This window comes from Accipiter gentilis, chromosome 3, assembly GCF_929443795.1.
Source record: "Accipiter gentilis chromosome 3, bAccGen1.1, whole genome shotgun sequence".
Classification (NCBI taxonomy): domain Eukaryota; kingdom Metazoa; phylum Chordata; class Aves; order Accipitriformes; family Accipitridae; genus Astur; species Astur gentilis.
In genome coordinates this window covers 1,450,717-1,463,229 of record NC_064882.1, presented here as the reverse complement: position 1 = coordinate 1,463,229, position 12,513 = coordinate 1,450,717, and the positions used below count along the sequence as shown (strand labels likewise).

Sequence of the window (12,513 nt, the reverse complement as noted above, 5' to 3'; positions counted from 1 at the left end):
ACAGTCTCTTCTGATCTTTGGTATACGCTGGAGCCAAATTTGTTCTCAGGCTGATCTGCATTTGATACAATTTTCCTTGTTAAATATCAGCTAAGGACAGGTCTTCTGAGCAAACTGATTGATTGGTAGGGGTTTTGTTTGTTTGGGTTTTGGGTTGTTTCGGTTTGGTTTGGTTTGGTTGGGCTTTTTTTCATTTGGAGGGGAGGGTATATGAGTTCAGTGTGAAATGAGGTACTTGCCTTGTTTTCACTTCCCCCTCATCCCTAGCAGTGGAGCCATGCCGATCCTTGGAGTGGGTACCAGCCTCTGGGTTGTATCTTTCCAGCTGTGGCAGCTGATCTGTTTGGTTGGTCACTGGCTGGTTACTGAGGCTCTGCTGTGGCTTTTTATAGTGGTTGTTTTTCCATTTTGCAAGGTAGAAGAGAACTGGCCAGCTGTGAGTCTGACTCATGCCTGTGCACGTACGGCTGCCTGCTTGAATGTACAACCTGGTGCGCACCCATTGAAAGTGAACAAAGTGCACAGAGTACAGCGTTTCCCTTCCATCAAGCCGTATTCCTCAGGTGACTTACTAAAGGTTTCCACTTGCCAGCAGTCAGAGGAGAGGACCATGCCCGTCTGCTGCCAGTGGCGAGGAAGCGTTGGCCGTCCTAGGGTTCACTTCAGTTTTCTTTCTTCGCTGCGATCAGCGTTGGACCTCTCTGCTAATGAGATTTTTCTGAAGGGGAAGAAATGATCTGGGTAATGTAGGTCAGCTTTTTCTTTCAGGAGGTTATTCCCTAGACACTGCTGCTTCTGCTGAGGCGTTTGCAGCCACTGGGGCCCCTTTTGTAGGAGGCAACAGGACTAAGGAAACTGGCAGAGAAAAACCATTTTCCCATCGGGTGTTGTGATTAACTGAGCAGAGGGCAGCTGATGGCAGGAGGTCACATTAGCAGAGCTCGCTTTGGCCCTGCCTTCCCTGGAGAGAGAGGGGGAAGGAGCTGGAAGCACGCTCCCCTCCTGACTGTGCTCCGCAAGGACAGCAAAGCCGAAGTGGCAGCGTGTCACGTGCAGGTGGGACTGGGCTGCTTCTGCCCAGGCTATCAGCCAGATCTTTGGCAGCAGAGCTCAAAGTACTCCCTCCCCTCCGTTTTTCGCCAAGGTGGAGGGCATCAGAGAGCATACGTATCTGCCAAATAGTTCCACACCTATAGCTTCCTGAAGTATTCTTGGCATAATCTCAGAGTTTGTCTTTACTTCTGTTCTGAAGGGGAGTCATAAATGGAAATTCCCAAAGAAGAATTAAATACTTCGTGTACTTTGAGGAATAGGAGAGACAGCCATGTGACTGATCAGAGCGGAAAAGATGAAATTTAGAAGCAGTTTCCTCCAAGCACACTTGCAGATAAGTCTTCCATGGAGGCCCAAGCCAGCAGCTCAAATCAAAGTTACATGTTATTGTTTAACGTTCTAAGCAAGCAAACAAAACAGCATGAGAAACATGAACAAAAGGCATCTTTCAGACAACTTTATATCAAAATACTTCATGTATTGAATACTTGGGATGCTTGCAATTGCCCTAAATGGGTTAAAGGTTTATAGCTTCTGTGTGTCACCTGGGAACAGCAGAAGAGAAGGGAAGCAGTGTAAGATTGGCTGATACTGCTATATGCTTTCAGGTATCAACATACTCGCTTTCCTGCTCATCCCCCAATATCAGTAAGAAATGCAGCAAAAGGTAGCAGATTGCCTGCTGGATGCACCATTTCTTTTCCTCCCACTGATCTGTTTAGAAAGTCCAGAAGCCATTTTGGTTGATAAGGCTGATCAACAGTCAGTTTAATCCTACCAAACAGCAGTATAGTCATCTTTTTTTGGTTAATGCTATCTTGGCATTGCTCATTGAGGAAGATCTTTCGGGCAGAGACCGTGTTCATTCGTTCGTAGACATTCCAATCCAGGTAGACCTCACCTCAGCCTTCTCTTCCTTTAAGCATCAGAATTTCTAAGCGTCACCCGAAGCAGTCAGGTTTGTTCAGTGAAGTATGCCGCTTTTCCAGGCAGTGCTAGCGGGGAGCGAAACAGTGCTGCAAGAACTGCGTCTCGCAGCTTAAAAGCCACGTAGCCTTAGGGCTTGTCCCTGCTGGAGGGGGAAGAAGGAAGAAATGCTAATAAAGGAGGATTCAATGCTGCTGTTTAGATTTGACTTTGGAGTCGGACACGTTGCCAAGATGATTTGCCAGCTGCCTTTATTGATTCAGTAGGAACTCTTCTGGTGATTCTGGGCAGCCTCTGCTGCTGTAAAAAGCCTTAACTCTTGCTGCGCCCTGTAGAGAGGAATAACGTTGGATGGCATGTTGAAGTTGTTTGTCAGGTACATCAGAATATTTCCGTTTTGCCAGTACTGCATACTTTTGCCTTACGGATTTTAACCAATCTATTCTGAGGTTGAAGCCAAACACTTCTGTTGGCATACAGCAAGTCATAGGTTTGATTAACCAAAATCAAGAATGTATGGGGATATGTGAAAGTCAGTGTACAAAATCTCAAAGATGGCATCATCTCGCTGCAGCCTTTCAGCGCTCTGCGGGAGGGCCAGGGGAGCCATAAACTGGGTTTAGGTGGGAGCAATACCTATTTTCCACCTTATTTCTAGTTGCAAAGAAGTAGGGCAGGTTTAGCAGGCCCTGTCCAAAACCCCTGTACAGTTGCTGGAAGAAAACTTTTTCTTAAAACTTGGTAATTTTTACCATTTTTGGATTTTATTTTTTTATTTTTTTTTTAATACTGATAGGGTGGCAGCCTTTTACGAGCAGTCATGTATGTTGAATTTTACATGTTGTCCCTGCCTTCTAGCAGACCTGTGATAAAACTAATGTTAGCTTTAGGGAAGAAGGATATTAATTCAATTGCTCCCTGGATATTTTTTTTTTTTGTGATCAGGAGTCTGCACAGAGGTAGAGCTGAAGTAAAAATAGAGTGATAAAGTTTCTGAATTATCTTGGATTCAAGATAAACACACCATGCTAGGGAAATAAAAAATGGACCTAGGTTTGAGGATGAATGCTGTCAGGTAACAAGGTGTGTCCTCTCAAAAAAAAAATAAAATAATTTGTAACTGAAGAGCATTGCTGCTAGGGAGAGCAAGAACTGAGTTGTTTTATAGCATAAAGAGCCACTAGTTCAGAGCATTTTAAAATAAAATTAAATTAAAAAAATACAGCTATCCTGGGTCTGAACTGAGATCATTTTTCTTGACAATCTGGTCTCTAGCTCTGGCCAATAACATATGCTTGGGAGAAAACATACAAGAATGGACTAAGTTTCATTCCTGGCAACCAGTGGGCTTGGACACTTGAGCCAAAAATTGCAACAGGATTGTCATGCTTCATAGACTTTTTTCTGTGCACAGACTTGTCTTTTAAATGCATTTATACCCTTGGAATTAATGACATCCTGAGTCAGTGACTTTTTTCCAGGCTGAAGAACATGGTGTTTGTTTAACCTCTCCTCCCGGATACTGTCACGTAACTCTGTTACTCTGCCACCCTGTGATATGGGAATATGGGAGATAATCTACATCAAGCTACTATATAAATGCTTCATATTCCTTCCTTATTATTCTTACCATTCAGTTTGCCCTTTCATTAACTCTGAGCTAAAATGCTCAAAGGGCTATCCGCGTCCGACTCCAAGATCTATTTTTTTTCGAGTGGTAATGCTGAATTTAGGGTCTGTCACTGAGTATACGCACTAAGAGTGGTCTAACACTCCATATACGTTCATTTGCACTTGCAGTGAGCTCTCCTGCCAGCTCATTTCCTTGATAGTGTCCTTGAATTATTCTGCAGCTGTTTATAGTCATTTTAATTGCAACTACCAAGAACTCTTTTTTTTTTTTTTTTTTTTTTTATTGCTCAGATATGACCTGGAAGAGGAGGTGGACAGCTTGATGCCCAGCACAGACACTTAAGCTGCTACAGCGACAAACTTGTTTAAAAAATTGGGCTGAACAGACAGTTTTTACACTTCAGTTATTAATCTAAGAGATCTTCTATCTTACCCTGCCATACTTTGATGAAGAACTTTGCTTATAAAGAAAGCAAAGAACCTCATCAAAGGCTTTGGAAATCAAGTTACTCTATTAATAGGCTCACCCAAGTCCACATAGTTTTTGATTTCTTCAAAAGATGATAATGTATTTCTGCGGCATGGCTTTCTTCCACAAAAGCCGTGTCTATGGTTTACTGATTTTGTTATTTATTACTAGCTTCTTTTTAGCACAGAAGTCAGACTTAGTGGTCTGCAATTCTTTAACTCCCTGGGGCCCTTTTATAAAAATTGGTGTCATGTTTTCCTCCTTCTGTTTGTTTGATAACAAGGCTGGTGTCAGCAATAGTTATACACCACAGTAGTTTGTCAATTCATGTTGCATTCTTTTGAAAATACTGGTTTTATAAAAAAAGTATGAAAAAAGCAATTAGGCTATTCATGGCAGAAAAATCCAGTAGAAGCTATCATGCAGGTATCTTTTATCTCCAAATTACAAAGTCCCTAAGCTTTAGGTAGCTGAAGATAGGAGCATAAAATGGGGGAAGTATTACTGCGTGCTTGCCCTGCTTTTGTTCTCTTTCCTGGGTATCTGGCATTGGTCACTGCTAGGAGTTCAACGGAAATACTTAATTTAGCTTTCCTGCTTCTGAAGTGGTCTCTTTTCATTTTGATCATCTATCAGCCAGACTTTCTGGCAGGCATCCTACTTGTGGTGGTTGAAAAAAATATTTCAATAGCAGCTTTTATAGTTCACTAAGCTATTTCTCAAACTTTTTTTTTTTTTTTTTTTTTAATCTATCTTATTATTTACATTCAGTTTGCCTGAATTAGTGCTCATTTCTGTTTTCCTTGTTTGGACACCACCCTGTGCATTTAAAGAATGTCTGTCTTACTACTAACAGCATCTGTTTTTCAATCATGCTGGCTTTCCCTAGTTCCTGACTAGGCTTTTTTTTTTCTTTTTTTTATGATTAATGATAAACACTCTCAGCTTCTAATACGGAGTCTTTGAAAAAGCTCCATGCTACCTGAAAGCATTTTACCCTTAGTTTCTCTCTTCAGTAAGCCAACTCGCTTCTTTGTAGTTCCCCTTTTCAAAAGGAGGTGTTACTAGGACACCTCTCTCTTGGCGTTAGAACTTCAGTGCATTGTGGCTATTTAACAAACACATAAAAGTATATGTGTTTCTTTTCCGAGTTAAGTAAAGGTGGCCCGTCCACCTGTGTCCAGTCCAGTAAGTAGTCCAAATTGGTAAAATTTGTCAATTCCAATTCATATTTTGTCTTGATGTGACACGTCATGAATACGAGTTCCAGCTTACTCTCCCAACCTTTCCAGGGCCAGGGTAACAGAGCAGGAGTACCAGGGGTAGTTTTATTAAAGAATCAATAGTCAGACAGCAGGGCAACAAATGACAATAAAGCAAGAACAATAGGAGACAGAGCAATAGATACAATAAGAACAACCAACAGTAATATAGCAAAAAACAATACAACCAGAACAGTAAAACAATAATTACGTCCTTACAAGAGATCTCGAATGACTCACAAATATATGTACGATATCGACAGAAGTAAATAAAGCTTTCCTTGACATAACACGGACATGATGGATTCTTGTCCAGGATCTTCACCATAGGAGTGCTCTCCGCTGGGAGATCCTCACGGGACCGTGAGACCGGAGTCGATGGCAATGGAGAGGTCCCAGCCGCAGCTCCGAGAGGTGGGGACTCCTCCTCTTCGTTCTCGTCCTCCACCGGGGTCGGACAGGTGTTCTTGTCCCTGAGACTTAAAGAGTTAGGTACCTCATACACCTCAGGAAGCACAGCCAGGAGGTCAGTCAGGGTGGGAGATTGCTGGCTTGTCAGACCCTCCAGATCAGAGTTCACAAACTCCAATCCCCTTATTTCAAATCTCGCCTCCAGCAATCCCCCAGTTTTGTGGTCTTGGATGGAAGAGGAGACCACATTGTCACGCAAGTCCAGAGGACTTGTTTGTGTGGCCACCGACACGAAGGAAATTCGCATCGGCCGACCCATTTTGCCAGTCCAGATAGAGGAGTAGTATAAGTCAGACAACACCCCCTCAAGTGCTGTGTGACTGAGCCCAACTGTGCCCGTAGGCGAGGCTTTGGGCAGCGACTGAAAATCGTTGCCAGGAGTTTATATCACCGGTCCGAATCTATCGAATGGTTGGTGAGGCCAGACGATAGGAAGGAAGTAGTTATACTTCCCCCACTGGGGCAGAGGTTAACTTGGTTACCCCGAAGGGCATCCAGCGGGACCACGAGGAGGTGTAACCTCTGCAGCTCAGCCCAGTTAGTAACTATGATCCCATCTTAAGAGAGTCATAGTTACTCCCGCCAATTAGAGTGTGGCTTCTACACAGGTACGTCTTCAGCTGAGCTCCACATTGCGCTCAGGGCTCAAAATATGCTGCTTCTCCTCTGGGTTCTGTGATGCGCTGCCCCTGGAAACACTAACTAGTGATGCCTGAAATGGTGGTCTCTGAAGCACGGTTTATATTTACTGTGTCTCTGAGGCAGTGGGAGTCTCCTGCCTGTGTCTTCTGTCCTCTCAGGTGCTCCGATTCCTCCATACATGTCCGCAGGTGCTGTCTGAGTCCTGCTTGGGCAGCCAGTACTTCTGTGTGGTGGTATCGATGGCTTCCCCTCATCTTCATGCTAGAAGGTCCCTCGCACATTTAAGCTCTAGTAATGTGGTTTATTTTAGAGAAGGCAGTCCTTCCTGGATAAAGTTAATCAGTTCCAAAAATTTCAGCAGGTACTAATGAATTCAAAACACGCTGCCCTACACCGTTTTCTCATCCAGGCGCTGAAGCTCTGCTTCTTGGGTTTTTGGCCATTGCCTGGAAATTTGGTAAATCCAGCTATTTTCTCCCTCTTCCCATCTGGAAAAAATAAATAAATTGTCCATGTCCTCTCTGCCCCATGACTGTGGGTATGAGATGCTGAACGAGCCCTCGGGCCAGGCCTCTGCTGTGCTTCTTCCAATCTGTGTTACTACTTTCCATGGTGTAGCTAAAGATAGGCATGGCAAAGCAGGCGCGGTGCTGGCCAAAGGGGCTGTGGCATTTGGAGCTGTGGGTAAAAGCCTCACTGAAGAGACTTGCTGCAAAGTCTGGCCTCCAATTCAGTGGGTTTAAAATAGAGACCTAAGTGAAGTGACTGTCACTTTTAGAAGTCCAATTGCATGGAGTCTGTGGTTAATGTTCTTTTGTACGTTCGCATTGAAGACATTAGTTCTGCTGCGTGACTACCTAAGCAGAAAGTGTTGTGTAATAATCCCAGTATGTTTAAAGAAATATTAATACAAATCCCAGTGTTGAACGTTGTCATTGTGTGTTGGCCTCCTTCTGACGAGGCAGAGGCAAACTGCATTTTGCTTTTGAAGTCATTATCCTAAATGGATCCTTGCAGGACGTAGCCTTATGCTTTTTATTCCCAGTGGCTGTTGTTAATAGCTGGTTTTTTGGGGGAGAAGGTATTAATTTTGAGTTGGAAGCTTTTTCATGGTCAGGATGATGGATATGCCCTTGGTAAAACCACGCTGGCTATTCCCAGTCACCTTCTCCTTCATGCGCTTGGAAATGGCTTCCAGCAGGATATGCTGTGTCGTCTTTCCAGGGGCTGAGATTAGGCTGGCTAGCCATAGTTCCCTGGATCCTCCTTCTTGAAGGTGGGCATGGCATTTGTCTTTGACAGTCGTCAGGGACCACTGTCAAGTACCAGGACCTTGTAAAAATGGTAGAGCATGACCTCACAATAACGTCACAAGCTCCCTCAGCACCCTTCGGTGCGGCCCATCCAGTCCCATGGACTTCTGCACGTTTATCCCATTTGCTGTGATACGTCCAGTGAAGTGGTCCCTGAACCACCCTTCCTCTATGGTGGATATTCTTTTGCTTCTGCAGACTTTGCCACTAGATGCAGGGACTTGGGAGGTGTGACAGCAAACCTTGCAAGTAAAGACGGAGGGAAATCAGGTGTTAAGTGCCTCAGTCTTTTCTCTGTCCTTTGACACCAAGCTGCACCTCATTCGGCAGTAAACCCGTGTTTTCTGTAGTCTTCCTTTTGCCTACAAGCCCTTCCTGTTGCCCTTCCCGTCTCACAGATTTCAACTCCACTGGAGCTTTGCCTTTAATTCTCTCTGCGTGTGCTCAGGCAATGTTTCTGTACTCCTAGGTAGCCAGTCCATGCATCTACCTTCCCTACTCTTCCTTTTTTGCATTGGAGCTCCATCAGGAGTTCTTGGTGCAGCCAGGTGGGCTTTCTGCCGTGCCTGTTGGACTTGCTGCATGTGGGAGTGGACTGTTCCTGTGTTTTGGGTAGGTTGTCCTCAGAGTAGCCATTCCTGGGCCCTTTTTGGCAAAGTTGTAATACCTGAGATCATGAACTTCTCATGGCAGATGTTAGGAAACATTCAAATAATGGTTTCTCTGTGAAAGAGTCAAAAAGGGAGAAGAAACTGCCTGATGGGTAAAACCACTGATGACTATGAGTGTGGAGCTCTGAGAGGAGGCTGTCTGATACCTGGCTCATTTCAAGAGCTGCACCTGATTACACAAGACCAAAGCAATGTGAGTTGTTCCAAAGAATCTGTATTCAGTATTTTTTTAAAAAAAGGTATCTACAATGCATTAGTTGCAGTAGCCTCTTTGTAGTTTCTTTTATCTCAAAACCACTAAGGAGCAATGCAGGTTTTCCATTATGAAGTTCACTTTCACAGTAGAACACTCCAATCCACATCTGCCGTTTCCGTTGGTATATTTTGCTGGGCTTGGGTCATGCTTATTGCACTTTGGGTTGAAATTCAAGTCAAGAAGCATTCTCTTGTAGTATATTGTAAGTGATGCTCTGTGAAACTCCTTATCTGTCCTATTAACTAACTTACGTTACTGTAGAGCCCTTAAGCCAGGGATGTTCATACTGTTGATCAGATTTCTTGCCAGGGTAATTAACTGTGTTGGCTGTAAGAAAGGATCGGTGCTCAACGTGCATTGCTCAGGCTTGATACGCTGTTGTTATTCAACCCATGGAAGACTTGCTTACATATTTTTCTTACTGACCTAGAGGGTTTTAGTATTTTGACTCTATTTAGACTACATTTTTTTTGACAGCTTCTTTTGACAAATGTTGCAGGAATCTCATCCTGAGTCGTTTGACTGGGAGAAGGAAGCATCATGATTCTTTGTGCATGTTTATGGCGTGAGACAAATCAATCTCTTCCTGGATTTTTTTTTTTTTTCAGTATGACAATAGATAACTACTGTCCGCTCACCAGCGTGAGCCAGAATTTCACCTGCATCACCCACACACATCTGTCAGTCTGACCATGGCAAAATAAATATTTTAAAGTGTTTTTTTTTCTTCTATGGATTATCCAGTTTGACTTTTCCTTTTTAATGACGTTATTGCTGTTACAGGGCATGCCCCCTGGGCCGTACAAATTTGTACTCGAATAATCGGATCTGTTGCTATGGGTCACCTTTTTACTTCAAACAGAACAACTGGCAATAAGCTTTTGTTGAAAAACCTCGGAAAGTAACTCTTCCTTGTTTGAGTACAATGTTCCTTGTGTACAGAAATGTATTTTTGGAAAACTGTTTTTGCAGCTCACGACATTTTATAAAACAAATCAAAAGGGAATGAGAATTGGCTTGTTTTTTAAAATCATACATGTGGTTTTGAAGGGCGTTTGTTTTATTTTTTTATTATTTTTAGTACAAGCAGAGGAGGGATTTCTTGCCAAAAATAAAGACTTCTGGCTTTACTTAAGAATACATACATGCAGAGCTGTGTGTTGGGAAAGCAAAGTTTGATGGTGACAGCTTGGACCCTTTGGTTGGCTGAAGTGCTATTAAAAGTATCAAACTGTATAGAAAATTTTTGGTGCTGGAGTTGAGTCAAAAAAATACCGAAATCTTTAGTTGTAAACAATTACTCAGGGTATGAAATAAGGCAGATCAATCTTGGCTGCTCATTAGAAATGGCTGGTCTTTTTACTCTGGGCAAATAACATGAATTTAGTATGTTATTTTACAGTAAGTAGTTAGGTGTCCAGTCAATCTTGTTGTAGCTAAGGAGATTGAATAGAAAAGCTCTGGAGTGGAGCCTGCTTTCTTCAGGAATGTGATTAGTTCCTTAATTATAGCACTGTGCAAATTACATATTTGATACTGTTATATGAAAAAAAGATTTCAGTAATTACTGTTGGTATCTGTGTCATTGGAAAGGGAGCATTAGGGATTTGGTTTCATTTCATGTGGTACCTTGGGAAAGTCTTTTATTCAAGTGCCACATAGTACACTGGAACTGTTCTGTAAGCAAGAAAACTAATTTTATAGCATGCGCATAGATCTTTGTCTGCCTTACTGAAGGCTGGGGTTGAGAATCAGGTGAATTATAGTGGTCACACTAAATCAGGAAGGCTGGCTTTCCTCTGCAGGTTATCAGCTGCCTTACTGCTGGCAAGACTCCTGGAGGAAAAAAATGTGTTTAAAATGTAATTAGCCATGTATTGTCAGAGCATCTCCTTGTGGTCAGGAAAGATTTGAATTCCAGGCATTGGCCTTAAAGCAAAACCAAGCATTTTCTGTTAACATTTCAGGTCCCAGTAGTGAAAACTACAGCGAAGATGGATCCTGTCTCTTTAGTGTTGGCTGCTAGCGTTTCAAATTTTAATTTTCAACAGAGAAATAGTTCACTGGAAGAGTACAAAGAAGTTGACAGAGGCACCAGATGTGTTATCTGTAGTTGGATTTACTTGCCTGTGCATTTGAAATGAGAAGACCAAGCTCTGAACAGGACCACTTGCTCAACAGAAAAGTCTAGTGCAGCACCTGGAGTATATTTAAATACTGCCTTAAACCTTGACTTTGGAGGAGAGGGCAGAGAGAAGTCTGAGAGGTTTCCTGCAGCTGCGTGTGTAACCTTCCAGGTGCCGTCTTGCATCATAGAAATTTTGGGGCAAATGGCAGAAGCATTCTGTCAAATGAGTTGTAATCTGAATGTGAAACTAAAAAAATTAAATGAACTTCTTATGCTCTGTCTTGTTCCTGTTAACCAGAACTTACTGTTGTAAAGCATTTAAATAAACATGCATGATATAAGTCATAATTCAGTCCAGCTGAGTGCAGGCAGGAACTTCAAGGTTTAATCTCTGACGAGCAAGGCATGGTGGAAATAAAGTACTTCTGTGGGACTGAGTCCACTGCCCCGAGCTTCTTTCTAGCCTTTTGTTTATTAGGTAAATTAGGTTTATTATATTAGGTATACTATATTAGGCAGCATTTGATAAATCCAAAATTACGCACAGCCTGGATTCTCTTGAGCTGTACGTAAGCAAACCCATCAAGCCGCAACTTCCTAAACTAGTGCCCACCCCAATGGAGAAATGCCGAGAACTGCTGCACGCGGCGAGTTGTAGCTTCTTGCCAGCCTTTTCTGAGGACACCGCGCTGGCTGCCTCAGAGGGGAGATGGGAGCGCATCGCCACAAACTGCTTTCGCGCGGCTGACCCACAGCCCCATCCTGCGCCGGTGCTGAGCGAGCCGCTTGCCCCGGCTCCTCCCTGCCGTAGCGCACGGTGCGTAGCGGTGCTGCGGAAGGGCTGGAGATGTGCAGAGAGATACTGCACCGCTTTAAACCGAACCAGGAAAAGAGAGGGCTTTGGCTCCGTCTCCCTGTCGTGTGGCTTCCCCTGCCCTGATTTATTTTGACCTTCTACCTGCCCCAGCTCTCCTGCCGTATGGTGTTTATTGCTTTAACTTCTTCAGTGTTGGGCAAGTGATACTATGGGCAAGAATCCGGTGGTTAAAAAAAAATGCAAAGTGTATTCCTTTAATTTTCCTGTTAGCCCTAACGTTGAGTCTCTGTACCGACCTCGCCTTGAATTTGGATTGTGGCACTTTCAGAGGTTTGGTAGGAGATGTAGCTTGTGCTTCCAGGGGCACTAATAACAAAATTTAGTCGCATAGCCTTGCAGGCTACTTCAGGAATGGAAATAGACGAAGCTTGTAGCTATTGTAAAAATAGGAAATGCTGTTTCAGCGTAGGTTTAAGCTGTTGGGTAGTGTGTAGTAGAGGTTTTTCTGCTGTATGCTGAAGGGGAGAAAAAAAATTCGCTCAGCTGATCAAAATGTACTTCTGGGGTTGCCTGTTCACCTCTCTTCCAGAACCCCTGTTTTTTAAGTTGACTAATCTTACATTGATGTTGATGATGCATAAAAATACTCTTTAAGGCTTCATAGGTAACAAATCCAGAATTAACTTCAGATTTACTTAGTCATACCTTAACGAAGAAATGCCCAGTTCTGTAATCTGTTTCTGCCTACTCTAGACTTAGGCAATGATCCATCTGACTTGCAGGCATCAAGCAGCCGGTCGCAGCTAGGACCTTGGTGGCGTCAACTGTACAGATGAGCAAACTGGTGAAGGTGTTTTATGAAAGAAACTGGC

At 43.2% G+C, this 12,513-nt stretch overlaps 1 protein-coding gene across 2 annotated transcripts in view; it reads left to right on the top strand.

Annotated features, from left to right (window-relative positions):
* The window catches only part of GALNT7 (polypeptide N-acetylgalactosaminyltransferase 7), a 78,155-nt gene that overhangs the window by 33,687 nt on the left and 31,955 nt on the right, over positions 1-12,513 (top strand). The window lies entirely within an intron of this gene.